This window comes from Moschus berezovskii, chromosome 25, assembly GCF_049115385.1.
Source record: "Moschus berezovskii isolate FMDL1 chromosome 25, NW_MosBer_1.0, whole genome shotgun sequence".
NCBI classification, from domain to species: Eukaryota; Metazoa; Chordata; class Mammalia; order Artiodactyla; family Moschidae; genus Moschus; species Moschus berezovskii.
In genome coordinates, this window is record NC_142484.1 from 47,876,259 (window position 1) to 47,903,489 (window position 27,231).

A 27,231-nucleotide genomic window follows, 5' to 3' on the forward strand; every position below is an offset into this window, starting at 1 on the left:
CCGAAAAGGGTAGATTGTAGATGTTCTCCACAGAAGATCCTTAAATTTGAAAAGAAATTAGTTTTTTTTTCTTTTTTTAAAACATTCTTTTATTTTAACTGGAGGCTAATTCCTTTACATTATTGTATTGGTTTTGCCATACATTGACATGTATCAAGGCATTAGCAGCCATTTGAAATTAGTTAGATTCTTAAATTTGGCCAGTAGTTGTACATGTAAGCTGGAATACAGTACTGAAATACAGCATTTACTAAATTGTCCATACCCTCGGAGAAAATGTTTAGAATTGGAAGATATATATAATTCAATTTTAAAATTAGCAATCACCTCTAGAGATAATGGTGTGACATTTTGATGAATATCTTCCCTATTTTCTAGACCATTATATATAAATACATAGTCTTTCCAAACTTTACAGTTTGATAACTGAACAACAGTATCACTTGATTACTATTAAAGTTGAACTTTTTTGTTTGTTTGTTCTTGGGCCAATAGTATTTCTTTTGTGAATAACCTATCAATGTTTTGCTCATTTTCTGTTGAAATATTTACTTTTTTCTTTCTTATTTATCAAAGATATTTACGTATTAATCTTTTGTCATATGTGTTAAAACACTCCTCTACCCACTGTTTACTTTTACTTTTAACTTTGTTTATGGTTCTACTTTCTGTACAAAAGTTTGAAATGTCCATGAAGTCAAGTGAATCAGTCTATTCTTCCTCTATGACTGCTTTTGGAGCATTTGTACATTGGCTCTTGGTTTTCCTCTGTTTTATAGCTGGCATGCTGGGGCAATACAATGTTGGTAACTGCAAAAGTGGTATTTCTCACCCCAAGATGAAGGGTCAACAGAGACACTACTTTATAGCGGCTGAAAAAATTCTTTGGGATTATGCTCCTCAAGGCTATGACAAATTCAGTGGTCTTCCCCTAAAGGCCTCTGGCAGGTAAGCTCTCTTTGCTGATGTTTCTGAGCCTCTCATAAGAGAGGCATCTGTTAGGCTTTTTGCTGTGATCTCATTTGTGTTCCAGGCACTGTTCTCACGAGTACATACTGCATAAATGGCATAATAGCATCATTTAAGGAGCTCTGAGTCCCATAATGTATATGCTGCTGAGAATTGTAGATACAATTGTATATACTGCAGATAACTGCAGAGTATCTCAGAGCTGTGGTTTTTCTAATAGTCATGTATGGATGTGAGAGTTGGACTACAAAGAAAGCTGACCACTGAAGAACTGATGCTTTTGAACTGTGGTGTTGGAGAAGACTCTCAAGAGTCCCTTGTACAGCAAGGAGATCTAACCAGTCTATCCTAAATATTCACTGGAAGGACTGATGCTGAAGCTGAAACTCCAATACTTTGGCCACCTGACGTGAAGAAGTGACTCACTAGAAAAGACCCTGATGCTGGGAAAGATTGAAGGTGGGAGGAGAAGGGGACAACAGAGGATAAGATGGTTGGATGGTATCACTGACTCGAAGAACATGAGTTTGAGTAAGCTCCGGGAGTTGGTGATGGACAGGGAAGCCTGATGTGCTGCTGTCCATGGGGTCACAAAGAGTTGGATACAACTGAGCGACTGAACCGAACTGAACTATTGCTTTAAGATTTGCTGGCAAAATCAAAGCACTGGATTCATGTATTCATCCATCAAACACTTCAGAAGCATCTACGATGTGCAAGCTGCAGCATAAAGTGCCATGAGAGTTACTAAGCTGACAGAGAACAGACTAAGGTCTTCCACATATTAAGCAGACAATTTTGAAGGGGGAATAAGTCAGGACTCTATTTCAAGGAGATGAAACAGCCAAGGAAGGTTACCTTTTTTGGTTCAAGGACAGCCTGATATAAGTGAAGCCCCTTCTGCCCAGACTTCATATTCCTCCCTGTCCAGTACAATGCCACTTTGCCCCTTCAAAATCTAACTCTACTGTAACTTCTTAAGTAAAGTCTCACTGACACCTGAATAATTTTCTCTGGGCTTCCATAGCATGTAATATTTTTCAAATTGAATCTAACAATTTATTAAGTGGATGAAGACCCATGTGACGTTTATTGTAGGATCGTATGCAAATATGTCTGGGAAAGCATTCCAAAAAATACAGTATGATATCAACAAGTATTGCTCTTACCCTATAATCCTTTTCATGTTTGAGGGAATGTTTAAAAAATTGTCTTTATGATCAATAAGATTCTTTTTACTTCCTTCATTATAAATTTCATTCATTCTTCCACCAAAGTGATAACATTTAACCTTGCCTAAAGAATTTGTGTGACCACCTATGAAAAACTCTTTGATATCAACATTCCCTATTGACTAGCATTTTCCCATAAACAGAATAGTGAAAATTAACATTGAGAATTATGTCTTAGAAGCCTTCCAAAATTAGAAAGCACCTTATAAAATATGAAATATCAAGCTATATTCAATGGATATTTAGTGTAATATGTGAAAACACTATGTACTAAGTGACATGAGAGATGCAGGAAGGTCTAAGATAATGTCCCCGATCTCAGGTACAGAAAGAAGCTGAATATACAGGAGAAGAGAAGTGACTTTGCAAGTTACAAATAAGATTAAGATGAGCTGTCCAGACAGTGAGTTCTCTGGGCATGTAGAGAGAGTGAAGACAGCCAGAAATACGTCACAAAAGAAGTGAAACTAAGGTAGAGTCTTTTGAACGATAGAATTTATGCAAGTGAATTTGAAAGAGAGGGAAATTTTAGATGCAGGGGTTACTGCAAAGCATCTGCCATAAAGCAGAGTGACGAGAGCAGAGTGAATGACAGGTGAGGGGTTTGCGTGGGGCATGAGCACTTCCACAGAGCAGTGGAGAGAGGGCCGGAGCAAACCGGATGTCCTCTGCAGAGGTCCTCCAGTCTGTCTGAGCTTTACTTGATTGGCAATGGGAGCAACTGGAGAATTTGGAGCAGATAAGATGACAATGAAAATGACTATTTTAAAGGCTTTGGAGTATCAGTGCGTATGCTGAGAAAAAAACTCAAGGGAGCCAATGTGAGATAGAGGATGCTGCACAGATAGATAGGAGGCTGATACTATGGTCTAAACACAAGGCGAGGAGCACACGCATGCAGTGTGGTTGTGGGAAGAAAGGAAAGGAAAAGATGAAATAAAGGTGAAGAAAAGGAAGGTTACACAGTCAGGATGAACAAGATAAGAGGAAGAGGCAGAAGAAGAAGACACAGCCGGCATGTCTGCAAGAGCGGTGGTACCAGTGACAGAAGCAGAGGAGGGATAGTACTCGTTGGAAGTTATGTTATTGTAATTCACAAGTTTGAAATTTGGTATTTCGTGTATATAGTTTATATGGTAACTCCACTGATTAACCTACTCGGTTCACTAGATACTCCATTCCTTAATCATGCCAGATATCAGAGCTTACTATTTGCAGAGACTATTCATAGTGACATCAGCAAGAGAGAGAGGGATGCTCATTCTGCAGAGAAAACAGTTAGCTCTTTGTTACTTTGTAGCACGCCATCTGGGACTCCAATATTGGTAAGTAAGGAGTTTACCTGTGCCTCCTTCGGTTGCTGGACCTCTGGGGAAGAAAGTACAATGGCTAAGAGAGAAATGAGCTTGAGCACCGAAGAGCTTCTGAAGACTTTTAAGGCTGGTTGACTATTTCTGGGAACTTGGCTGAAGACTGTGCTATCTTTTCTGGGGAGATGGGTGGATGAATGAGCTAAGACAATACAATAAAGCTCCATAATTAAGGCATTTAATTATGGATGTGCAGAGGTGTATTCCCAGTCAACTCCCTTCTCTTTCCACAGTGACTCTGAGCTCTACTTCACACAAGGCGACAACAGAATAGGAGGGAAATACTGGAAGGCTCGGTACACAGAGTATGTTGATGCAACTTTTACTCGAAGAAAGAGATTCTCTGAGGCAGAAGCCCACCTTGGAATTCTGGGTACAGTGAAATATCTGTCACATTTGGAACGAGGGAGATGTTTCAGTGGGACGTGTAATCTAATAGGGAGTGACTCTTCTGCTCCCATTCACTTCTCTGTCTCTTTTCATCTCTTCTCCCTCCTCTTTCAACATTTCTCAGGTCCCGTCATCAAGGCAGAGGTGGGTGACCCTCTATTAGTGACATTTGCCAACAAAGCTGACAAGGTCTACAGTATTTTGCCCCATGGTGTGATCTATGACAAAGCTTCTGATGCAGCCCCAAACGTAGATGGTAAGTCCTAGTGTGTGCCTTGGGAGGATCCTGGGCCCTTTACTTGCCAGCCCTGTGAGCTTGAGCAGCTTTTTCAACTTTCTGAACCTTACTGTTCTCCTCTCTCAAGTACAGAGAATGATGCTCACCTCACAGGGCTTTGGGAAGGGATAGATGGGCTTCCTTGGTGGCTGAGACAGTAAAGAATCTGCCTGCCATGCAGGAGACCTGGGTTCAATCCCAGGATCAGGAAAATCCCCTGGGGAAGAGAATGGCTATCCATTCCAGTATTCTTTCGTGGAGAATTCCATAGATAGAGGAGCCTGGGGGGCGCTACATACAGTCCATGGGGCCGCAAAGAGTCGGACACAACTGAGCAACTATCACTTCAGACAGAATTCAGGACAGGGTCTGGCGCACCGTAGATACTTAGGAAATGTTAATGCCATTCCTTTACTCTCAGTCACATAATAAATCTCAAAGTGGGTTACTTTCACTGTCTCACTCCTCTAAGATGGAGAGTTTTCTGCTGCAGTTGCATGGGATTCTCTGGGTAAGGCTAAGGGGAAAATCTGATTTCCGACATTTTGTTGAAATGAAACTCTTACACATGGGCTTTGCTTTGTCTCTATGCGCAGATATTTATTTAAAACTTTTGTGGGCTTAACATCATATATGTATCCCCCAGTCACAGAGTATGTAGCACAGGCTGTCTACATGTAAGAAGAGCAGCTTCTACCCAGTGGCTGCAGGAACTGTACTTCCATTCATAATAATGTTCTTGGGAAATCCTGGCTGTGTGGGAAGCCTTTCTCATCGCTATAGCAGACACCATGACTCCTGAGATACTTCTTTATTCCCAAGTATGAGGCTGGTCCCAGTCCAGAGCAGGCTTTGCAGTGCTGGGGAGGGAACAGAGAAGGAAAGGATGGAGGCAGTATTCCCCAGTTCCCTAGTCTTCCCCACCCTGTACCCCCTGCCTGCTGCAGCAACGTCTCCTGTGCCCGCATTCTCTTCCTTGGTCAAAATGCTCACGATGACTTTTGCAGAAAGAACCGTAATGACAGCTGAAACCTGTTGTACATCTCAGAAAACTTACTGCGTACCTGTTTGCAAGCCCTGGACAAAATGCAGGAAGTCTCTGACCTCAGTCTAGTTGAAGAGATTCAATGTGTTCATTTGACAATACAATGTGAAGGTCAAGTACAAAGTCTTTGGAATCAGCCCTGGGTTTAATCCCAGATCTGCCATTTACCAGCTTTGTTACCTTGTGCCTTTGCTTACCTCCTCTAACTTGGAGTTATTTGGGTTATTTCCTAGTTCAACCTTCTAGATTTAAAACTCTGTAAAGGTAGGTCTCTTGTTCAACTTCTTGGGGTATCCTCTAAAGGGCCAAATATAGTAAATTCCACATCATAGAAGGTATTAAATGATATTTTATGGATTTACATTGATATATAAATGGGTAATTATCAGTCTTTAAGATAATTTAAAGACAATTATCACTCTTTTAATATTTGCTAAACTTGAGATTTGAGTAAGAAGTAGTATCTATGAAGATATTAAGTATAAACTGTGAAGAAGATAGTCCTTTGATATAAGCATCTATCTCGTAAAACAGCAGATGGTGGCACTGACCTCTCTGATAGCATACAGTGGAAACAACTGTCCTTCCACAAAGCACATCATCAGACAGAGACGCACCCTGAGCTGGAAGACCCAGTCTGACAAGTTTCTCATTCCTGGCTGTTGCTTTGAATAGCTGTTTTACTTGTCTCCGCAGGATTTCTGAAGCCAGGGGCACATGTTAAGCCAGGTGAGATCTTCACATACAGGTGGACGGTGCCTGAAAGTGTCGGCCCAACAGCTGATGACCCACCCTGTCTGACTTATCTTTACTTCTCAGCGGTTGAACCAATCAAGGACACGAGCTCTGGCCTTGTAGGGCCTTTGCCAGTCTGTAAAAGGGGCGTTCTCAATGCTGATGCGACACAGGTAGGCCTCAAAGGTCGCCGGGCTCACAGGGTTGTCTGTGAGGGAGGTCAGGACTGTGGCTAGAGAGTGAATAGTAATCGTCCATTACAAAAAGGTGAATTTTTTCCTCAGTGCTCTGGAAATCGACTTCTACATAATGAGGATTTTGTTTTATTTTTCATAAATTTAAGATGCAAATTTTTATTTAAGTTAATTTTACTGTAAATTGAAGACCTGAAAGTTACTGATGCCTATGCAGAAAGCCAGGATCTCTGCTTGTTTGGCTGGAATTTGGTGACTCTTTCGCTGGGCATTGCTTTGATTCTAGAATCTCCGGAGACCTATATAGAATGTAAATTGGGATATTTTGGGGGGCAGGGGGCAGATTTTCTCAAGGGCTTCCCAGGTGGTGCTAGTGATAAAGAATCTGCCTGCTAATGCAGGTAGACATAAGAGTGGCAGGTTAGATCCCCGAGTCAGGAAGATCCCCCAGAGGAGGGCATGGTAACCCACACCACTATTCTTGCCTGCAAAATCCCATAGACAGAGAAGCCTGGCAGGCTGCAGTCCATATGGTTGCACAGAGTCGGACAAGACTGACGCAACTTAGCGCGCATGCAATTTTCTCAAATTTGTCTACACATTAGACTTACCTGCCCGCCCCACCTTTTAAAAAAAAAACCTGGAGCCCTTTTAGACATCCTTTATTCAGGTGTTTCAGACCAATTAAGTCAGAATCTCCAGGTGATTCCAATGTGCAACCAAGTTTGAGAATCACTGTAGCTCACCACTATAATGTAGGAGTTAATCACTATGACCAAAGAAACAAGAAAACAAGTAGATATTTTCTTGCAAGTCCCAATTTAGAGGCTTTAGATTAAGCCACACTGATTGCGGTGGCAAAGCATAGCATTTCAAGCTATATCTGCTGCTGCTGCTGCTAAGTCACTTCAGTCGTGTCCGACTCTGTGTGACCCCATAGACGGAAGCCCACCAGGCTCCCCCGTCCCTGGAATTCTCCAGGCAAGAACACTGGAGTGGGTTGCCATTTCCTTCTCCAGTGTGTGAAAGTGAAAAGTGAAAGTGAAGTCGCTCAGTCGTGTCCGAATCTGCGACCCCACGGACTGCAGCCTACCAGGCTCCTCCATCCATGGGATTTTCTAGGCAATAGTACTGGAGTGGCTTGCCATTGCCTCTCCGTCAAGCTATATCTACATGATATTAAACACACTGATAGAAAGAGGGAAAGTCAGCAACTGAATCATTTTGAATTACTTTACCAATCAGAAATAGCAGGCTATTTGTTTAAATGGTATATTTTATATTTGGCATTAATCCTAGTTCTGTAGAAAAGAAGAACCATTAGGATGTATATATAGATAGAAAGAAAATTATGATAAGGAGCAGGCCCACATGACTATGGAGGATGACAAGTTTCAAGATATGCAGGGCGAGTCACAGAAAGAGACTCAGGAGACCCAAAAGGGCAGCAGGGTCTTGAAAGGAAGAGGCTGTGTTTGAGTTTGAATTCAAAGGCAAGCAAAAGATGATGTTCCAGTTCAAAGGCAAGAAGAATCCCCTTTTACTTGTGAGAGGGTCAGATTTTTTGTTGTTCTCTTAAGGCCTTCAAATGACTGGATGAGGCTCCCCCACACTAGGGAGGGCAATCTTCTTCACTTAGTTGCTGAATCAAATGTTAATCTCATCCAAGCACACCCTCATGGAAATATCTAGAAATATGTTTGACCAAATATCTGGGCACCCGAACAAGTTGACACAAAGTTAATGACTACACAGGGTCCTATACCTACCTTCTAGCCTCCTCCTGGGCTAATTTCCCCTTTCACAGACCCAGTTGCCGTACAGATGACTCGGATGATGAGGCTCTCCGACCGAGTCCCTCTCAGTGGTTCCTTCTCATCCTGTGGACAAACACGGCCACGGTTAATAACAGTTAACACCAGGCACTTAGTATTTGCTAGAGGATGCGTCAAATATAGTATCAAATTTAGCCCTCCAGAAAATATGAAGTAGGGACAACTCATATCCTCATTTTGCAAATGAGGGAAATAGGACTTGGAGAAGACAAGTCATTTCTCTCGGTTGTCATAACATGTAAGCAGAATGGCACTAGAACCCAATATCTTTCCAAATATATTTGATCCCTTATTCCCCCTCCAGTTTTAATATTTTATCTTGAAAAATCTTAAGCCTACATTGTTTCTTTCCATAGCCCATGATCTAAAACTATTGCCTTCTAAAACGCCATGTGATAAAAGCAGTAAGTGTCCATAAGGTATAGGAAGAACGTAAAGCAAAGAATACCTTACCTTCAATGAGGAGTTAAGAAAGCATCACAGAGCTGGGACAGCTAAGCTGCCCCTTGAAGTTGGATTCGGGTGGCAGACCATCAGTGTTAAGGGAGAACACGCATCAAGGTCAGAGGCCTGCTGAACACAGCAAGTTCAGATTGCTGCAAGGATCTTGGGCTTGCTTTGGTTCAGGTGTCAGGAGGGAACGGCCAAGAGATGAGGCTGAAAAGGTAGGCAGGGACCAATCACTGTGAATTACATTGTATTGTCCATATTGAGAAGGAGAGAGATGTGATCCGATGGCACTGGTGAGGGTCCCTCTGGAGTAGACGACAGGATGAAGCGTAGATTGAGAGGGAGTCCGTTAGAGGTGGGAAGATGGTTGAGAGACAGAAAACACAGTACTTCGCTGGTTCAGCTTTAAAGAAGAGTAGATTTTGACAATTCAGTATGCTTTGTGGTCAGTAATATTCAAATAGATGGTTTAGGAATATCCACAATGGGAATTAGTCCTTCATCATCAACTCAATATCATTTAGCAAAGCCATGAATTACTTGAATTCATTATCTCACTCAAAAACATGTATTAAGTGCCTAGTTTTCCAGGCATTTTTGTTGGAACTGGGAATACAGAGAGATACCCAAAACTTCCCTACCCTATCAAAGCCTACATTACAGTGGGACAGCAGTCACACATTTAAGTGCATACATAAACTATTTTAGGTGGAGATTAGTGCTATGAAGAAGAGTGGAGTGTGGAAAGGTGAGTGAGTTTGCAGGCAGGAGAGAAGATGAGGGACTTTTAGCTAGGTTGGGGCAAGGGCACTCCGGGGAGGTGATATTGGTGCAGGGAATGGAAGGGAATAAGGGAGGGAGCCAGGCAAGACCTAGGAGAACCTTCTAGACAATGGGAACAGCATGTGAAAAGGTCTTGAGGCAGGAATGAAGTAGGTGTGTTCACAGAAGAGCAAAAGACCAGGGTGGCTGGAGTGAGCTAGGGTGTGAATACAAGGAGATGAGGTCAGAGAGGCCGAGGGCAGGACACGGAGTTGAAAGTGACAAAAAGAGCATGGTGCCTGAGAACAGGAGAACCGCAGATTAGGAAAACTTCTGAACAGGGACTTACTTCCTCTGAGGAGGTCACATGGGGAGGGAAAAGGATATAATGAGGAAGATGAATTTATTGGGTGTAGAATGAATTGATCGGAATCTTGATTTCCAAAATGATCCAGCAAATCTGTGGCTGATGTTGATCCTCATTTACTTTGTGTTACTTCGTGTTAACTTTGAAAGCAAAGTAGAGCTAAGAAGTCCTCCAAGCATTCATTCATTTCTTTCTTCTCTGTAGAAAGGAATAGACAAGGAATTTTACCTACTAATCACAGTCTTTGATGAGAATCTGAGCAGGTATCTTGATGAAAATATTCAGAAGTTTACCTGGCATCCCTCCAGCATTGACAAGGAGGACAAAGAATTTGTGAAGTCCAACCGAATGCACGGTATGAAAAATTGTTTCCTCTTGTAAAGTCAAATCATAATCACATTTGAAGTGAAAATGTGTGGAATGCTTTAATTATCTTAAGCTTGGTTTCTTGGGTATTGTCCTTGGTCATGACTGAAATATGTTGTGGCTTCAGCCTCACAAGGCATGGTGAAACTTCTCCATCTCAAGAGATGTGAAACTTAATTAATACTTCTAAAGCACTTCATCAGCTTTAGATAAAATAATACAAAATCTGAACTAGCAAAGGTCACAGTACATAATAAACATAGAAAATTACTGTTATATATCTGTGGGTGTATATACAGATATATATATACAGATATATATATATATATATACATAATTTCATCCCAGAGCAACAGAATACACATTCTTTTCAAGTGCAAAGAGAACATTCTCCAGGAGAGATTATACGCTAAGTCACTAAACAAGCCTCTGTAAATTTAAGAAAACTGAAAACACATCAAGCACCTTTTTTGAAAACAATACTATATAAGACTGGAAATTAACTTTGAGAAAAAAACTACGAAAAAAAACACAACAGGTGAAGGCTGAACAATATACTACTAAACAACCAATGCATCACTGAAGAAATCAAACAGGAAATGAAAAAATACCTAGAGATAAATGCAAATGAAAACATGACAATCCAAAACTTATGAGATAGCAAAAACAGTTCTAAAACAGAATTTAATAGCTTACTTCAGGAAAAAAGAAAAATTTCAAATAAAACCAGAAATAAGTGAATAGAGACAAAAATAGAAAGGATGAATGAAATTAAAAGCTGGTTCTTTGAAAAGTTAAATAAAACTGATAAATTTTTAACCAGATTCATCAAGAAAAAAAAATGGAGAGGACCCAGATCAATAAAATCAGAAATGAAAAAGGAGAGGTTACAAAAGACACCACAGAAATATAAAGGATCATAAAAGACTACTACAAGCATCTATTTGCCAATAAATGGACAACCTGGAAGACAGGGACAAATCTTTAGAAGTGTACAATCTACTAAGACTGAATCAGGAAGAAATAGAAAATATGAATAGACCACTTATCAGTAAAGAAATTGAGTCAGTAATTTAAAAACTCCCAGCAAACAAAAATCCAGGATCAGATGACTTCACCATATGGTAGAATTGGAATTCTACCGAATATTTAGAGAAGAGTTAACACCTACATTTTAAAACTATTCCAAATAATTGCAGAGGAAAAAATGCTTCCAAACTCATTCTATGAGTCCACCATCACCCTGATACCAAAACCAGACAAAAGTATCACACAGAAAAAGGAAAATTACCGGCCAATATCACTGGTGAACATAGATGCAAAAATCCCCAACAAAATATTAACCAACTGAATCTAATAATGCATTAAAAGGATAATGTACGATGATCAAGTAGAATTATCTCAGGGATGCAAGGATTTTTCAATACCCACAAAACAATCAATGTGGTCTACCACATTAACACGCTGAAGAGTAAAAACAGTATGGTCCTCTCAATAGATCCAGAAAAAGCTTTTGACAAAGTTCACCACCCATTTTTGATAAAAAATTCTCCAGAAAGTGGGCATAGAGGGAACATACCTTAATATAATAAAAGCCAACTGTGACAAATTCACAGCCAACATTATACTCAATGGTGAAAAGCGGAAAGCAGGTCCTCTAAGATTAGGAACAAGACAAGGATACCCACTCTTGCCAATTTTATTCAACGTAATGATGGAAGTCTAAGTCACAGTAATCCAAAGAAAAGGACATAAGTCATCCAAATTGGAAAGGGAGAAGTAAAACTATTACTGTTTTCAGGTGGCATACAATACACAGAAAATCCTAATGAAGTCACCAGAAAACTACTAGAGCTCATCAATGAATTTAGTAAGGTTGCAAAATACAAAATTAATATACAGAGATCTGTTGCATTTATACACACTAACAGTGCATTATAAGAAAGAGAAATTAAGAAGACAATCTCACTTACCATCTCATCAAAAAGAATAAAAGACCTGGGAATAAACCTATCTTGAGAGGCAAAGGACTTGTACTCAGAAAACTATATGACATTGATGAAGGAAACTGAAGATGGAAAAGACGAAAACAGATGACAAAGATATACTGTGATCTTGGATAGGAAGAATCAATATTTTTGTTTGTTTGTTTTTGGTTTTTTGTTTTCAGTTTTATTTATTTTTTTACTTTACAATATTGTATTGGTTTTGCCATGCATTGACATGAATCTGCCCCGGGTATACATGTGTTCCCCATCTTGAACCCCACTCCTATCTCCCTCCGCATCCCATCCCTCTGGGTCATCCCAGTGCACCAGTCCTGAGCATCCTGTATCATGCATCAAACCTGGACTGGCGATTCGTTTCACATATGATAATATACATGTTTCAATGCCATTCTCCCATATCATCCCACCCTTGCCTTCTCCCACAGAGTCCAAAAGACTGTTCTATACATCTGTGTCTCTTTTGCTGTCTTGCATACAGGGTTATCATTACCATCTTTCTAAATTCCATATATATACTTTAGTATCCTGTATTGGTGTTTTCTTTCTGGCTTACTTCACTCTGTATAATAGGCTTCAGTTTCATCCCTCATTAGAACTGCTTCAAATGTATTCTTTTTAATTGCTGAGTAATATTCCATTGTGTATATGTACCACAATTTTCTTATCCATTTTTCTGCCGATGGACATCTCGGTTGCTTCCATGTCCTGGCTATTATAAACAGTGCTGTGATGAACATTGGAGTACACGTGGCTCTTTCAATTCTGGTTTCCTCAGAGTGTATGCCCAGCAGTGGGATTGCTGGGTCACATGGCAGTTCTATTTCCAGTTTTTTAAGGCATCTCCACACTGTTCTCCATAGTGGCAGTACTAGTTTGCATTCCCACCAACAGCGTAAGAGGGTTCCCCTTTGTCCACACCCTCTCCAGCATTTATTGCTTGTAGACTTTTGGATAGCAGCCATTCTGACTGGCGTGAAATGGTACCTCATTGTGGTTTTGATTTGCATTTCTCTGATAATGAGTGATATTGAGCATCTTTTCATGTGTTTGTTAGACATCGGTATGTCTTCTTTGGAGAAATGTCTGTTTAGTTCTTTGGCCCACTTTTTGATTGGGTCGTTTATTTTTCTGGATTGAGCTGCAGGAGTTGCTTGTCTATTTTTGAGATTGATTCTTTGTCAGTTGCTTCGTTTGCTATTATTTTCTCCCATTCTGAAGGCTGTCTTTTCACCTTGCTTATAGTTTCCTTTGTTGTGCAGAAGCTTTTAATTTTAATTAGATCCCATTTGCTTATTTTTGCTTTTACTTCCAATATTCTGGGAGGTGGGTCATGGAGGATCCTTCTGTGATTTATGTCCGAGAGTGTTTTGCCTATGTTCTCCTCTAGGAGTTTTATAGTTTCTGGTCTTACATTTAGATCTTTAATCCATTTTGAGTTTATTTTTGTGTATGGTGTTATAAAATGATCTAGTTTCATTCTTTTCCAAGTGGTTGACCAGTTTTCCCAGCACCACTTGTTAAAGAGATTGTCTTTTCTCCATTGTATATTCTTGCCTCCTTTGTCAAAGGTAAGGTGTCCATAGGTGCGTGGATTTATCTCTGGGCTTTCTATTCTGTTCCTTTGATCTATATTTCTGTCTTTGTGCCAGTTCCATACTGTCTTGATGACTGTGGCTTTGTAGTAGAGACTGAAGTCCGGCCGGTTGATTCTCCCAGTTCCATTCGTCTTTCTCAAGATTGCTTTGGCTATTTGACGTGTATTTTTGTATTTCCATACAAATTAAAGCGTCTGCCTCCAATGCAGGAGACCCGGGTTCGATCCCTGGGTCGGGAAGATCCCCTGGAGAAGGAAACGGTAACCCACTCCAGTATTCTTGCCTGGGGAATCCCATGGACGGAGAAGCCTGGTAGGCTACAGTCCACCGGGTCGCAAAGAGTCAGACACGACTGAGTGACGGAATGGAAATGGATACAAATTGTGAAATTATTTGTTCTAGTTCTGTGAAAAATACCGTTGGTAGCTTGATAGGGATTGCATTGAATCTATAGATTGCTTTGGGTAGTATACTCATTTTTACTATATTGAAGGAATCAATATTTTTAAATGACCGTTTTGCTCAAGGCAATCTACAGATTCAATGCAATCTCTATCAAAATATCAAGGGCATTTTTCACAGAACTAAAACAAATAATTTTAGAATTTGTATAGACATACAGAAGACCCCAAAAAGCCAAACGAATCTTGAGAAAGAACAGAGCTGAAGGACTCAATGCTGCCTGACTGCAGATAATCAAGGGGCTTCCTGGGTGCTAGTGGTAAAGAATCTGCCTGCCAATGCAGGAGACATAAGGGACACAGCATTCGATCCCTGGGTTGGGAAGATTCCCAGAGGAGGGTAAAGCAATTTACTCCAGTATTCTTGCCTGGAGAATCCCATGGATAGAGGAGCCTGGAGGGCTACAGTCCATAGGGTCGCAAAGAGTTGGACATGACTGAAGTGGCTTAGCATAGTAATCAAAATAGTTTGGCACTGGCACAAACCCAGACACAGATCAATGGAACAGAATAGGCTAAAAATAAACCCATGTGCTTCTGTAAATTACTCTATGACAAAGGAGGCAAGAATATAGAAAGGAGAAAAGACAGTCTCTACAATAAATGTTTCAGGGAAAACTGGACAACTACATGTAAAAGAATGAAATTAGAAGATTCTCTAACACCAGTATACAAAAATAAAATGAATGAAAGATCTAAATGTAAGACTGGATACTGTGAAATTCGCAGAGAAAAACAGAGGCAGAACACTCTTTGACATAAATCCCAGCAATAGTTTTTTGGATCTGTCTCCTAAAGAAAAAAAAGTAAAAATAAGCAAATGAGATCTAATTAAATTGAAAAGCTTGTGCACAGCAAAGGAAACCATCAACAAAATGAAAAAACAACCTACTGAATGGGAGAAAATGTTTGCAAATGATATGCCTGACAAGAGATTAATAGTCAACAAATATAAGCAACTTGTACAACTCAAGATCAAAGAAACAAACAATATGATTAAAACCAATACAATATTGTAAAGTAATTAGCCTCCAATTAAAATTTTAAGAAAAATGGGGCAGAAGAACTGAAGAGACATTTTTTCCAAAGAGGAAATGCAGATGGACAACCAACAGGCACCTGAAAAGATGCTCAACAACATTGCTCCATCAGAGAAATGCAAATCAAAACCACAATGAGATATCAGCTCACGTCAGAATAGCTATCATCAAAAAGAACACAAACAGCAAATGTTAGAGAGGTTGTGGAGAAAAGGGAACCCTTATACACATTGGTGGAAATGTAAGTTGGTGCAGCCATTGTGAAAAACAGTATGGAAGTATCTCAGAAAAATAAAACTAGAACTACCATATGACCCAACAATTTCAGTTCTGGAAACAAAAACCCCAAAACCACTAATTCAAAATGATGCATGCAGCCCAATGTTCATGTATGTATACATACATACATACATATACATATATATATATATAAGGAATAAAACTCAGACATAAAAAGGAATGAAATTCTGCCATCTGCAACAACATGGATGGAACTAGAGAATATTATGCTTAGTGAAATAAGTCAGACAGAGAAAGACAAATATCGTATGCTTTCACTTTATATGTGGAATCTAAAAAATAGAACAAATGAATACACACAACAACAATGAAAAAACAGATTCACAGATACAGAGAACAAACTAATGGTTATCGGTGGGGAGAGGAAAGGGTGAAAGGGTAAGATAAGGCTGTGGGATTAAGAAAAAACACTGCTATGAATAAAATAAATAAGCTACAAGGGTATACTATACAACATATGGAAATATTGCCATTATTTTATATTAACTTTAAATGGAGTATAATTTATAAACATATTGAGTCACCATGTTATACACTTAAAACTAATATAATATTATAAATCAAATATGTTTCAATAAAAATTTATTTCAATGGCTAAAGCAAACATGGCAAGATAACAGACCTTGTTTTAAGACCAAGCATAGCATCTATTTATTGCCTTTAAACATTATGAGAAAATAGTGAAATAGCCTTCCCCTTCTCTCCTAAAGAAGTGCAAAAGAATGTCTCTCTTTCTCCCATGGAAGCCTAAAAATGTTCAAGGCTCCAAGTGACCCACAGCACCAGCTCAGAATTCTGTGGTCTCGGATGCTCTGTTCCAACTGAACCCCTTCTTGGACCAATGGAAAACAAGGATTAATGCACTTCCAACATCATCTTCTACAACAATAATTTGTTATAACTGAAGACAAAATTTGTTCCCAACCTTTCTAATAGCCCATATAAAGGTAAACTAAGCTATAAATTAGGAAACATAGCAATTCCTTAATGGAAAAGCTAGGGTGCAAAAGGAATCTATATACAGAGAAGCCTATATATAACAGAAAGCAATTTAATGGATCATGTCAAATCCAGTCCCTTGCTGGTTTGGCAATTTGAAATACATCTGTATATTTTAAACCTGCAGAATATGTTATGTTTAAGGCAAAATTCAAGGAAATTATGTATTTAGTTTAAGCTTCACGTTAATCATAAATTAAATTTTGTCTCCCGTCTTGCTTGCATGAGTAGGAGAAAGTTGGCCACAATACCAAAGAGAAAATGCCTTACATGGCATACAGTGTTTGCATTGCTCGTGTTATACAGTCTATGTTCCAATCTGCTTGTTGACTGTATAAATGAATGAATGAATGTTCCAGAAAAAGAGGCTTTTCTGGAGGGGGTGAGGGCATGCCACACAGCTTTGTGGTATCTTAATTCCCTGACCTGGGCCTCCAGCAGTGAGAATGTGGAATCCTAACTGCTGGATCACCAGGGAGTTCCCAGGAAAGAGAAGTGTTAAACTGGAGTTCCTAGGCAACAGAGAATTCTCTACCAGCCAGCCGAGGACTAAATTGTTAGCACGACAATTTACAATGAGATGGAGAGGAGGTCAGAGGGGGGTTCAGGATGGGGAACACATGTACACCCATGGCTGATTCATGTCAACGTATGGCAAAACCACCACAATATTGTCAAGTATTTAGCTTCCAATTAAAATAAATAAATTTAAAAAAATTTACAATGACATCTCTAACATTCAATGGACAAGACAGTTTATTTGCAACAGTATGGTCAAAGATTTCCTTCAGAAAGTGTGATATTCTTCTCAGCAGCTCCAGGCCTTATTGGAACTTCTGCTAATAATTCCAGATATTTGAGTAAAATTACCAAACACCACTCATTCAACAGATAAAGAAACAAAAGGTAATTTTATTTGACAATGAGATTCTAACAGGAGACCATTTACGTGTGTGGTGGATGGGCTGTAGGAGGAGTGGAGTAGGGGGTGTCTCTCTCCGGGACATCAAGCCTGAGACGAGTTAGGCGCAGTCGCCCCTCAGTGTACTCAGTCATAGCAGTCATCCCCCAGAGGGGCGCATGTAGCCGCTGTCAGTGACTTGAGGTTGATGTCAAAGAGAAAAGCAATTTGCACTTCTGGAGGTACAAAGACTTTTCATATCTAAGTGATCATTATTCAAAGTCTTGTCAGTTATTTTACTGAGGTTGGAAAATCAATATTATCATAAGGCAAAATTATTTATTCAAGGACTAATCTCTTAAATAATCATGATGGTGTGATCACTCAGCTACAGCCAGACATCCTGCAATGTGAAGTCAAGTGGGACTTAGAAAGCATCACTATGAACAAAGCTAGTGGAGGTGATCCAATTCCAGTTGAGCTATTTCAAATCCTGAAAGATGATGCAGTGAAAGTGTTGCACTCAATATGCCACCAAATTTGGAAAACACAACAGTGGCCAAAGGACTGGAAAAGGTCAGTTTTCATTCCAATCCCAAAGAAAGGCAATGCCAAAGAATGCTCAAACTACCGCACAATTGCACTCATCTCACACGCTAGTAAAGTCATGCTTAAAATTCTCCAAGCCAGGCTTCAGCAATATGTGAACCGTGAACTTCCAGATGTTCAAGCTGGTTTTAGAAAAGGCAGAGGAACCAGAGATCAAATTGCCAACATCCGCTGGATCATGGCAAAAGCAAGAGAGTTCCAGAAAAACATCTATTTCTGCTTCATTGACTGTGCCAAAGCCTTTGACTGTGTGGATCACAATAAACTGTGGAAAATTCTTCAAGAGATGGGAATCCCAGACCACCTGACCTGCCTCTTGAGAAACCTAGATGCAGGTCAGGAAGCAACAGTTAGAACTGGGCATGGAACAACAGACTGGTTCCAAATAGGAAAAGGAGTACGTCAAGGTTATATATTGTCACCCTGCTTATTTAACTTATATGCAGAGTACATCATGAGGAACGCTGGGCTGGAAGAACCACAAGCTGGAATCAGGGTTGCCGCAAGAAATATCAATAACCTCAGATATGCAGATGACACCACCCTTATGGCAGAAACTGAAAAGGAACTAAAAGCCTCTTGATGAAAGGAAAGAAAAGAGTGAAAAAGTTGGCTTAAAGCTCAACATTCAGAGAACTAAGATCATGGCATCTGGTCCCATCACTTCATGGAAAATAGATGGGGAAACAGTGGAAACAGTGTCAAACTTTATTTTTGGGGGGGCTCCAAAATCACCGCAGATGGTGATTGCAGCCATGAAATTAAAAGACACTTACTCCTTGGAAGCAAAGTTATGACCTACCTAGATAGCATATTAAAAAGCAGAGACATTACTTTGCCAACAAAGGTCCATCTAGTCAAGGCTATGGTTTTTCTACTGGTCATGTATGGATGTGAGAGTTGGACTGTGAAGAAAGTTGAGCGCCGAAGAATTGATGCTTTTGAACTGTGGTGCTGGAGAAGATTCTTGAGAGTCCGCTGGACTGCAAGGAGATCCAACCAGTCCATCCTAAAGGAGATCAGTCCTGGGTGTTCATTGGAGTTCAGTTCAGTTCAGTTGCTCAGTCGTGTCCGACTCTCCGCGACCCCATTCATTGGAGGGACTGATGCTAAACCTGAAACCCCAATACTTTGGCCACCTCATGCGAAGAGTTGACTCACTGGAAAAGAGTCTGATGCTGGGAGAGATTGAGGGCAGGAGAAGGGGATGACAAAGGATGAGATGGCTGGATGGCATCACCGACTCGACGCACGTGAGTTTGGGTGAACTCTGGGAGTTGGTGATGGACAGGGAGGCCTGGCGTGCTGTGATTCATGGGGTCGCAAAGAGTCGGACACGACTGAGCAACTGAACTGACTGACTGAACCTCTTAAAACTTGGTGTCCCTTCCCCACTCCTCAAATCCCTCTTCACTGATTTGACATGCAAATATAATGTCAACCAATTGCAAGTCTTTCAAGTGATGCAAGATCCATAAAATCAGTGAAGGGATGTCTGATAACTTCTAGAATGAAATGCAAAGCCATTGGCAAATGAGGATGTGACAGAATTAAATGAATAACTGAGGAAAAGACACTTAACAAGGGAGATGACAGGATAAGAGCCGGAAAAGAAAATGACTTCCATATCAAGAGTTTAAAAAAAAGACTTTGGGGAAATTCATGAAATCTGTAAATATTTTTTCAAGGATGATGCTCTTTATAATCTGCAAACCAAAATATGAAATGAAGGATATGATATAATGCTATCAAATAATTTTGTCAGAAAAAAATTGCTTCAGAAAACAACCTGTTTATTTCTTATTAATTCTTAGAATTCATGTCCTGTGTATACATTGTTATATAGAACAGTTTCACAGTTTTAGTGTATTTTCATTATTTATTATTAATTTCAGTCTCCATTTAAATTTGATATACCACCTGAGTTTTTCCTAGTACTCTTTATTCTCTGATAATAGGATCTTCTGTAAATTTTTAACTTGAACACCACTGCCTCCATATGCACTGATAATCCTCCACTAAGGTGATGTGTTTTCAGCACATCTACAAAATAATAGTGGGCTCTGCTCTCCTTTTCCTTCCATTTAGCTATTAATGGCTATATGAATGGCAACCAGCCAGGCCTAACCATGTGCAAAAAGGATAGAGTCTCCTGGCATCTGATTGGAATGGGCACCGACACGGACATGCATGGAGTTTATTTTCAAGGGAACACCATCCACCTACGAGGGACTCACCGGGACTCTCTGGCGCTGTTTCCGCATGTCTCCACAACGGCATTCATGCAGTCAGACCGTGCAGGTAAACTTGACAGGGCCAGTTCAGGTGACCAGATTCCTATCTTCAGGCAGGTATTCTTAGGGTCTTCCCCCAGAAGAAACTGGTTGAATCTGGGCATTTCTGGGGGTGCAGAAGGAAACAGAGCCTTGAGTAGAATCAGAGAATCCTAACTATTGTATTTCAAACACATAATGTGAAGGACAGAGGAAAAGCATCTAATAACATCCAGAAAGCAGAAGCAGGAGTCCTCTAAATGACCTGGCCTCACAAATTCTAGGAGAATGCTGTTGATTTCTATCCATGAACAATTCAGCTCCAAGAAAGAGTACTTTTGTTTGCTTGTTTATTCTCTTTAAACACAAACTTCATTTTAGTTGCTGCTCGGAAGCATCAACCAGACATGAGCAGCCTGGTGGTTGCTTCCAGGTTGTAGATGTGAACTTGTCTCCCCTCTCGAGAGATTGATAGTGGTCTCTTGATGAGTCCAAACAGGGACTTGCCTATTGTCATTCTCTTGGGTGCCCAGAAAGCAAGCTGTGTTGGATCCGGAGTCCATGGAGAGCCCATCGAAGTGCCAGTAACCATCCCTTCTCTTAGAGATTAACAAGTTAATTAGGTCACTGGGGCATTTTAATAAAAGATAAAGAGTAATATTTGGCAACATATGCTCTCTGATGAAAAAGAAGACTAGTAAATGCTGTGGATATTCAACATGTTTCTCCAAACCAACTTTTTCATTGGTCTTAAAATGAAACCAATATGCTACTCAAGAGAAGTACTTGCCTGCTCTGTCTCCTTTATGAATCGGTATTTACTTCTTTCTGTCACACTGGAACTGCATTGTAGATGCCACTCTCTGTCACTGGTTAAGAATTTGAGACTTGAGGGAAAAAAATTCAAAGAGAAAAGCAGATAGAGCTCTTCAAAGCTACTCTTTTCTATTAACAAGTAGTAAATATGACTTACGTCACCTCTTTACACACTAAACATTTCTACCTGAGACAAATCTAAAATTTTAAGTCATCAAAGAAGTATATAGAAAACATATGGACCCTGGGAGCCACCTAACCCCGCCTCAACATTCACTTCTGGTTGCTGTGAGTGTAAATGCATCTTTTCTCCATGATTTAGTTATCTGTTTGAGAGAGGAAAAGTCTCCATGACTTACCTACCAAATAAAATACATCGATTAAAAATAAATAAAAGCAAAAAAAAAAGAGGCTTGAGCTTCAAAACATTTGCCAAAGAACTGCCTCAGACTAGGAGCTCCATCCTTGCCTTGTAAGCTTCTAGTATTCAACCTTTCTATGTTAATTGATCGATCAATTATGAATCACCCCAAGGGATGCCTTTGGAACAATTACTTTTAAAAAATTCACTCTCCAAGACCAAAAAGGGGACAAGAGGGAAACAGCCAAATAGTTTTAATCCATAGAAAGAGCATTCAAAGCTAGAGATGGCTGGAATAATTTTAGGGACATGGTTACTTACTCATGGGCCCTCCAGGCTTCTAAAGAGCTACATGACAATGCTTTCCCGTTTATGTTTGGCAGTGAGTATAAATCAGCGAGTGCTGAAAAGCTGAGTCATTTCACCTATTGCCGCCCCACCCTCTAAGCTGAAAGGAGTGCCCAAACATGGGTAGAGTAGCCTGTCAGCTGGAAGTCAGACATTTCCTCTTTGATCTTTCCTTTTTAAAACCACTTTGTTGATGTATGACTGAAACACAAAAAGCTGTATATTTAATACATGTAAATTGATGAGTGTGGAAATGGTATGCATCTGTGAACATATCACCATAATCAAGGCTTTAAGCGCCTCTTTATTCTTAGAAAAGAAAATTCTTCCTCTGTTGAAGGGATGATGAGCATACAAATAGTGGGCTGCCTGGAGACCAGCACAGGCAGGGGAAGGTCTGGCCACCTCTGTTGTCCGAAGAGTCTTCTCTTTGTTTTTACAGAGGGTCACTGTTTCTGCCTGAGCGTGCTAGGGTACCCTATGAACCAATGGTTTGGGCTCATCCGGAAGGGATAATTTGGGAATATTTAGACATGATAGATGCTATCTCTGTGCACTGAAGATAGTTAATGAGACCCACACTCTCATTCACCTCTGAGAACAGAGTCAGCTAGAGGAGATTTGTTGATCCAATAATTTCCCTGAGTTAACATCTTCCAATAATTTGATTTTGTATGATGATTTTATGGTGAATTTAATTAAAATATGCATATCTGATGCCAAGGCATCTAGAAAATTCAGCTTAAAAAATCATATGGTTCTCAGTCAGATATGATGGTTGCTGTTTCTGTTTCCTTTTCATCTGGCATGATGTAGACCTACCACTGGAAATGAGACCCTCCTCTGCTCAAGGGCTTAATGAAAAACATACATTTAGCTTTAAGAGTAATAGTTTATTTGTATATTGCACCTTATAGCTTATGAAAACCTTTAGGGCAAAAGCCATGACTTCAGAGGATTGACCTAATTTGAACTTTGTCTAGGCAAGTAATTAGTTCCTTTAAACTGGGCTGGGAGAAGATACATATCAATGATTTTTCCAGGAGTGACTATCCTCTTATAGGTGTGTACAATAGGGGAGACCCAGAGAAATCATTTCTTGGCAGCAACTTTACAAGTTTCTTTTTGTTTTTGGACATGACAGATGAGTGTCAGATGGTATTTTCCCCCATACGTAAATATATTTACAAGTAATTTATTCCTCTTAGGGTCTTATTTTTAAATGCTATAGAAGGTTGATATCTTAAAAATCCACCTGACCGGTTATTTTGTAATAATTACGGAGGTTTTCTAGCAAACCAAAAGCAAACGCTCAAGCATCGCTCTGAACGCCAAGCCATTTCTCTTCCAGGCGTCTTCAGGGTCTTTGGCTCCACCCTGCACCACTTGGCGAGAGGCATGCATCAGATATATGAGGTCAGGAGCTGCGGCAATAAGGACCCTCCTGAACAGCCCTATGGGATGATAAGAACCTTTTACATCGCCGCTGAAGAGGTAGAATGGGATTATGCCCCTAACAAGAACTGGGAGTTCGAAAAGCAGCACTTGGACGCAGGAGGGGAAAGGTACCACAGGCCGAGCCGCCGCCGTCTCCGGGGTGGGTTCGCACACGGGCGTGGACGTTCGGCAAACGCGGAACCTAAAAGGGCCCGGGTGCTGTCTGCCCAGTCCTGGCGGACAGACATGTCACCCAGGAACACGAAAGCCTAGGGAAGTCGCCGGCCCCCTCCGAGGGAGCGGTCTGAAGCCAGTGTGGTCCCCGAGAGGCTGGCGGGCCCCGCGCGTGGCTCTGAGCGAGCGCGGGGCAGGTCAGCGCAGGGGCTCGCCTCCCGGGGACCTGGGGGACGCGGTGTGGAGACGCAGGGCCGCTGCGCAGAGCTGGGGGGCGCTGTAGATGGGCGGGGTGGGGAAAGCGGGGCGCTGCAGATGGGTGGGGTGGGGAAAGCGGGGCGCTGCAGATGGGCGGGGTGGGGGGCCGCCGGCGGTCACTGTCCGCCGGGACACCCGAGGGGCGGGGAAAGCGGAGAGCCCTGGGCTGGGCAGGAAGGGCAGGTCCCCTTGTTGGCCTGGTCCCCAGAGCGTCCGCGAGGCTGGCCCTCCTGTGGAGCCGCTGCCCGTGCAGAACACAGAGGAATCCGCGGGCTCGAGGACCTCGCGCGCTGCTGAGCACGGGTGCCCTCCGGCCAGGCTTTCAGGACTGAACTGTCTGGAGGGCAGGCCAGCAGGCCTCCTCCCTGGGGTTAGCAGCTTCTGCCTGGGTGGCACCGCCCCATGTATGCAGGTGAGGGCTGGTTCACTCAGTCACTGGCAGAGGTGGAGTTGAACACTGACCTTTTTGAAGGACAAATCCGTGTTCTCATCACCATGCCATGCTGACGTTCATGCCCTGTACCTCTTTGATATGTATTATCACACTTCCCTTGCCCTCTGTTCCCCAGCCCTCATGCACCTTCTGTGGTTATGACCCCCACCAACTCCTCTACACCAGCTATTAGGAATCATAGCCTGTTCTGTTTTTCTTACTCGGTCTGTTTTGAGGGTTCAGGCTCATGGAAAGAGTATAATGGTGCCACCTTGTGGATAAATGAAGAAACAAAATCACTCCTCAGTTTTAAAAGATTTGCCTCAAGGGTAGGATGATTTAAAATTCATTCAAAGATTCACCAGGTTTCCCTGGTAGCTCAGCTGGTAAAGAACCCACCTGCAATGCAGGACACCCTGGTTCAATCCCTGGGTTGGGAAGATCCGCTGGAGAAGGGGTAGGCTACCCACTCCAGTATTCTTGGGCTTCCCTGGTGGCTCAGACAGTAAAGAATACGCCTGCAATGTGGGAGACCTGGGTTTGATCCCTTGGTTGCGAACATCCCTTGGGAAGGGCTGCTGCTGCTAAGTTGCTTCAGTTGTGTCTGACTCTGTGCAACCCCATAGACGGCAGCCCACCAGGTTCCCCCGTCCCTGGGATTCTCCAAGCAAGAACACTGGAGTGGGTTGCCATTTCCTTCTCCTATGCACGCATGCATGCTTGCTAAGTCACTTCAGTCGTGTTTGACTCTGTGCGACCCTATGGACAGCAGCTCTCCAAGCTCCTCTGTCCACAGGATTCTCCAGGCAAGAATACTGGAGTGGGTTGCCTGGATGGGTAGCCCTTCCCAGGGAGAAGGAAATGGCAACCCACTCCAGTGTTCTTGCCTGGAGAATCCTGTGGACAGAGGAGCCTGGTGAGTTACAGTCCATAGGGTCGAAAAGAGCAGAACCTACTGAAGAGACTTTGCACGCACGCATATGCGCCATACACAACCCACAGACTTTCTTGAGATCTTTACCGTGGAGAAACATAGCAGGGTACAGAACAACATATGGAATCTGAAGGAATGCACGGTGGTGGGGTGTGCATGTGCATGGGTGAACATGTTCCTGAGGTTGGTTGGTCCCAGGAGAATGTAATCTCAAAGTGCCTTTAGGAGTCTCTGACTAAGTCTGGCCCTATGCAGCACCCAGCAGGGTTTTGTTTTCTTTTAAATTGAGACTAATTGCTTTACAATGTTGTGTTGGTTTCTGCCCCACATGAATCAGCTGTAAGTATACATATATCGCCTCCCTCTCGAGTCTCCCTCACCGCTCTCTCCCCATCATTGGTGCCTCCAGGCCATCACAGAGCATCAAACTAACCCCCCGTGTTACAGAGCAGCCAGCTGGTTATCTATGCAGCATCAGCTCCCTATTTCACACACGGTGATGTGTATGTGTGTCAGTGACACTCGCTGAATTTGTCCTGCCTTCTCCGTCTCCCATTCGGAGAAGGCAGTGGCACCCCACTCCAGCACTCTTGCCTGGAGAATCCCAGGGACGGGGGAGCCTGGTGGGCTTCCGTCTGTGGGGTCGCACAGAGTTGGACACGACTGAAGCGACTGAGCAGCAGCAGCAGCAGCTCCTTCCCCCATTGCATCCACAAGTCTGTTCTCTGTGTCCCAGCAGGGCTCTAGAGCAGTGGTGCCCAAGAGTGGACCGTAGGCCAATACTGGACTGCCACATCTAAAGCCCCAGAGATGCTTTCAAATGCAGATTCCTGGCCCCACTTCCACAAAGTCTGATGTAAAGGACCAGCTCCCCAGGGATATCCTGATCAGAGTCAGGTTTCAGAAGCACTACTCCAGTGCCCACACCTCCAAATCATGCAGAAGCACTCAAGGTTTTTCTTCCCTCTAACAACTTTAATTCCTGTTGCTTCTGATTTGCAAACATGGAGATATATTCATGAACCACACTGAAAACTGGATCGGCTCTCAGTACAAGAAAGTGGTTTACAGGGAATACACCAGTGGAGAATTTGTGGAGATCAAAGCTCGACCGCCACAAGAGGAGCATTTGGCACTCCTGGGTATGGCACAGATCACAGCCGTGCACTGCCAGCACACACATACACGCACACACACACCCGGTTAGACATCTTCCCAAGAATGAATGGAAGAACAGAGTAGCCTGACTGCATTCATACAAGGGAGACAGCCTGCTGCCCTCCCATCATCAGGGAGCATGCTGTGTGCTCAGCTCACACAAACAGTAGCATAAGAAGACCAGCAGATGACACACAAGAGGAATCCCTGTCATCCAGGCAGTCTAACCATCACCTGCTGCCATGAAGGTCCTTGGCCACCCCTCTGCTGAGCCAGGAAACTTTCATCTGAAACACCGATGCCTCAGAACAGCAGCCAGAGTGTTTACATGGCTTCTCCAAGGTTCTCAGTCATCCATGGCCACTGCCTTCACAACACACCATGAAAATCATTCTGACAAAAGAGAAACCTTTTACTCGAGAAGCAGTGCTTGGGTGAACACCATGGATTCAGTTCCGGTGGCCCTGACTTCCTGGCCTTCTCAGAACTGACTTCATCTGTCTGATGCCCTGAGCTGCCCATGAGATTGGATAAACTCTTCCTGCTAACCTTCCCCACTTGTCCTCACCTGAGTGTCACCCCATCGTGAAGATGAGATCTTAAAGCAGAGGGCTAATCTAGATGACTTTTCTGTTTTTAAATGTACAAGGCAACTTATATAAATACTAAGGCTTTAATATGTTTCTTATTATCAAAATAATGCATCACACGATTATTAGATTCATAAATTATTAACCGGCCCATCCATCTTCACCATCTGCTAACATCAGTTCCCAAGCTTGGTTTTCATACCAATGAGTCATCTCCCATGGGAACATTCCTTCTTTTGAATCTCTGAATCAGAGAACAGATCTCTGAAGAACGGGTGCTGATTCTGCAGAGGGGGCTGGGCTCAATTTGGTTTGCTCAGGAAAAGGAAACAGACCAGCGACTTCATCAGTCAAGCTCAGCACCACTTCAGTCAGGGGAGCAGAAGGCCCATCTGTCCGTTTGCTGCAGATCAGGGAGAGGCCTGAACCCCAGAAACTGCCAAAGCCCCCGGACAGGCACACTGGTCATCACTGCTCCCTGTGACCCACCAGGCAGTAAACCAGAAGGCATTCACCCCTTCTCACCAAAATAGCACAGCATGT

General features: G+C 42.0%; 1 protein-coding gene, 1 long non-coding RNA gene and 1 pseudogene across 11 annotated transcripts in view; 1 reads left to right on the plus strand and 2 right to left on the minus strand.

Annotated features, from left to right (window-relative positions):
* LOC129557789 (liprin-alpha-1-like) overlaps positions 1–27,231 on the minus strand; it is a 263,237-nt gene that overhangs the window by 134,463 nt on the left and 101,543 nt on the right. The window lies entirely within an intron of this gene.
* The window catches only part of LOC129557793 (ferroxidase HEPHL1-like), a 178,635-nt pseudogene that overhangs the window by 83,794 nt on the left and 67,610 nt on the right, over positions 1–27,231 (plus strand). Inside the window, exons 8-15 of the transcript XR_016036423.1 lie at positions 780–948; positions 3,805–3,944; positions 4,086–4,217; positions 5,980–6,191; positions 9,831–9,981; positions 19,995–20,207; positions 23,056–23,269; positions 25,943–26,082. The product of XR_016036423.1 is annotated as a ferroxidase HEPHL1-like (transcript). The remainder of the gene's footprint in view (positions 1–779; positions 949–3,804; positions 3,945–4,085; positions 4,218–5,979; positions 6,192–9,830; positions 9,982–19,994; positions 20,208–23,055; positions 23,270–25,942; positions 26,083–27,231) is intronic.
* Positions 1–27,231, minus strand: part of LOC148773921 (uncharacterized) — a 100,033-nt gene that overhangs the window by 55,738 nt on the left and 17,064 nt on the right. For 2 of the 4 annotated variants that reach the window (XR_016036427.1, XR_016036426.1), the window contains exons 2-6: positions 20,144–20,306; positions 9,920–10,148; positions 9,609–9,824; positions 8,501–8,900; positions 7,982–8,092 (exon numbers count right to left, since the gene is read on the minus strand). This is a non-coding gene — a long non-coding RNA (uncharacterized LOC148773921). Of the gene's footprint in view, positions 1–4,658; positions 5,099–5,834; positions 8,093–8,500; positions 8,901–9,608; positions 9,825–9,919; positions 10,149–20,143; positions 20,307–27,231 lie in introns of those variants that run through there. The other 2 variants (XR_016036425.1, XR_016036424.1) reach the window with 2 other exon arrangements.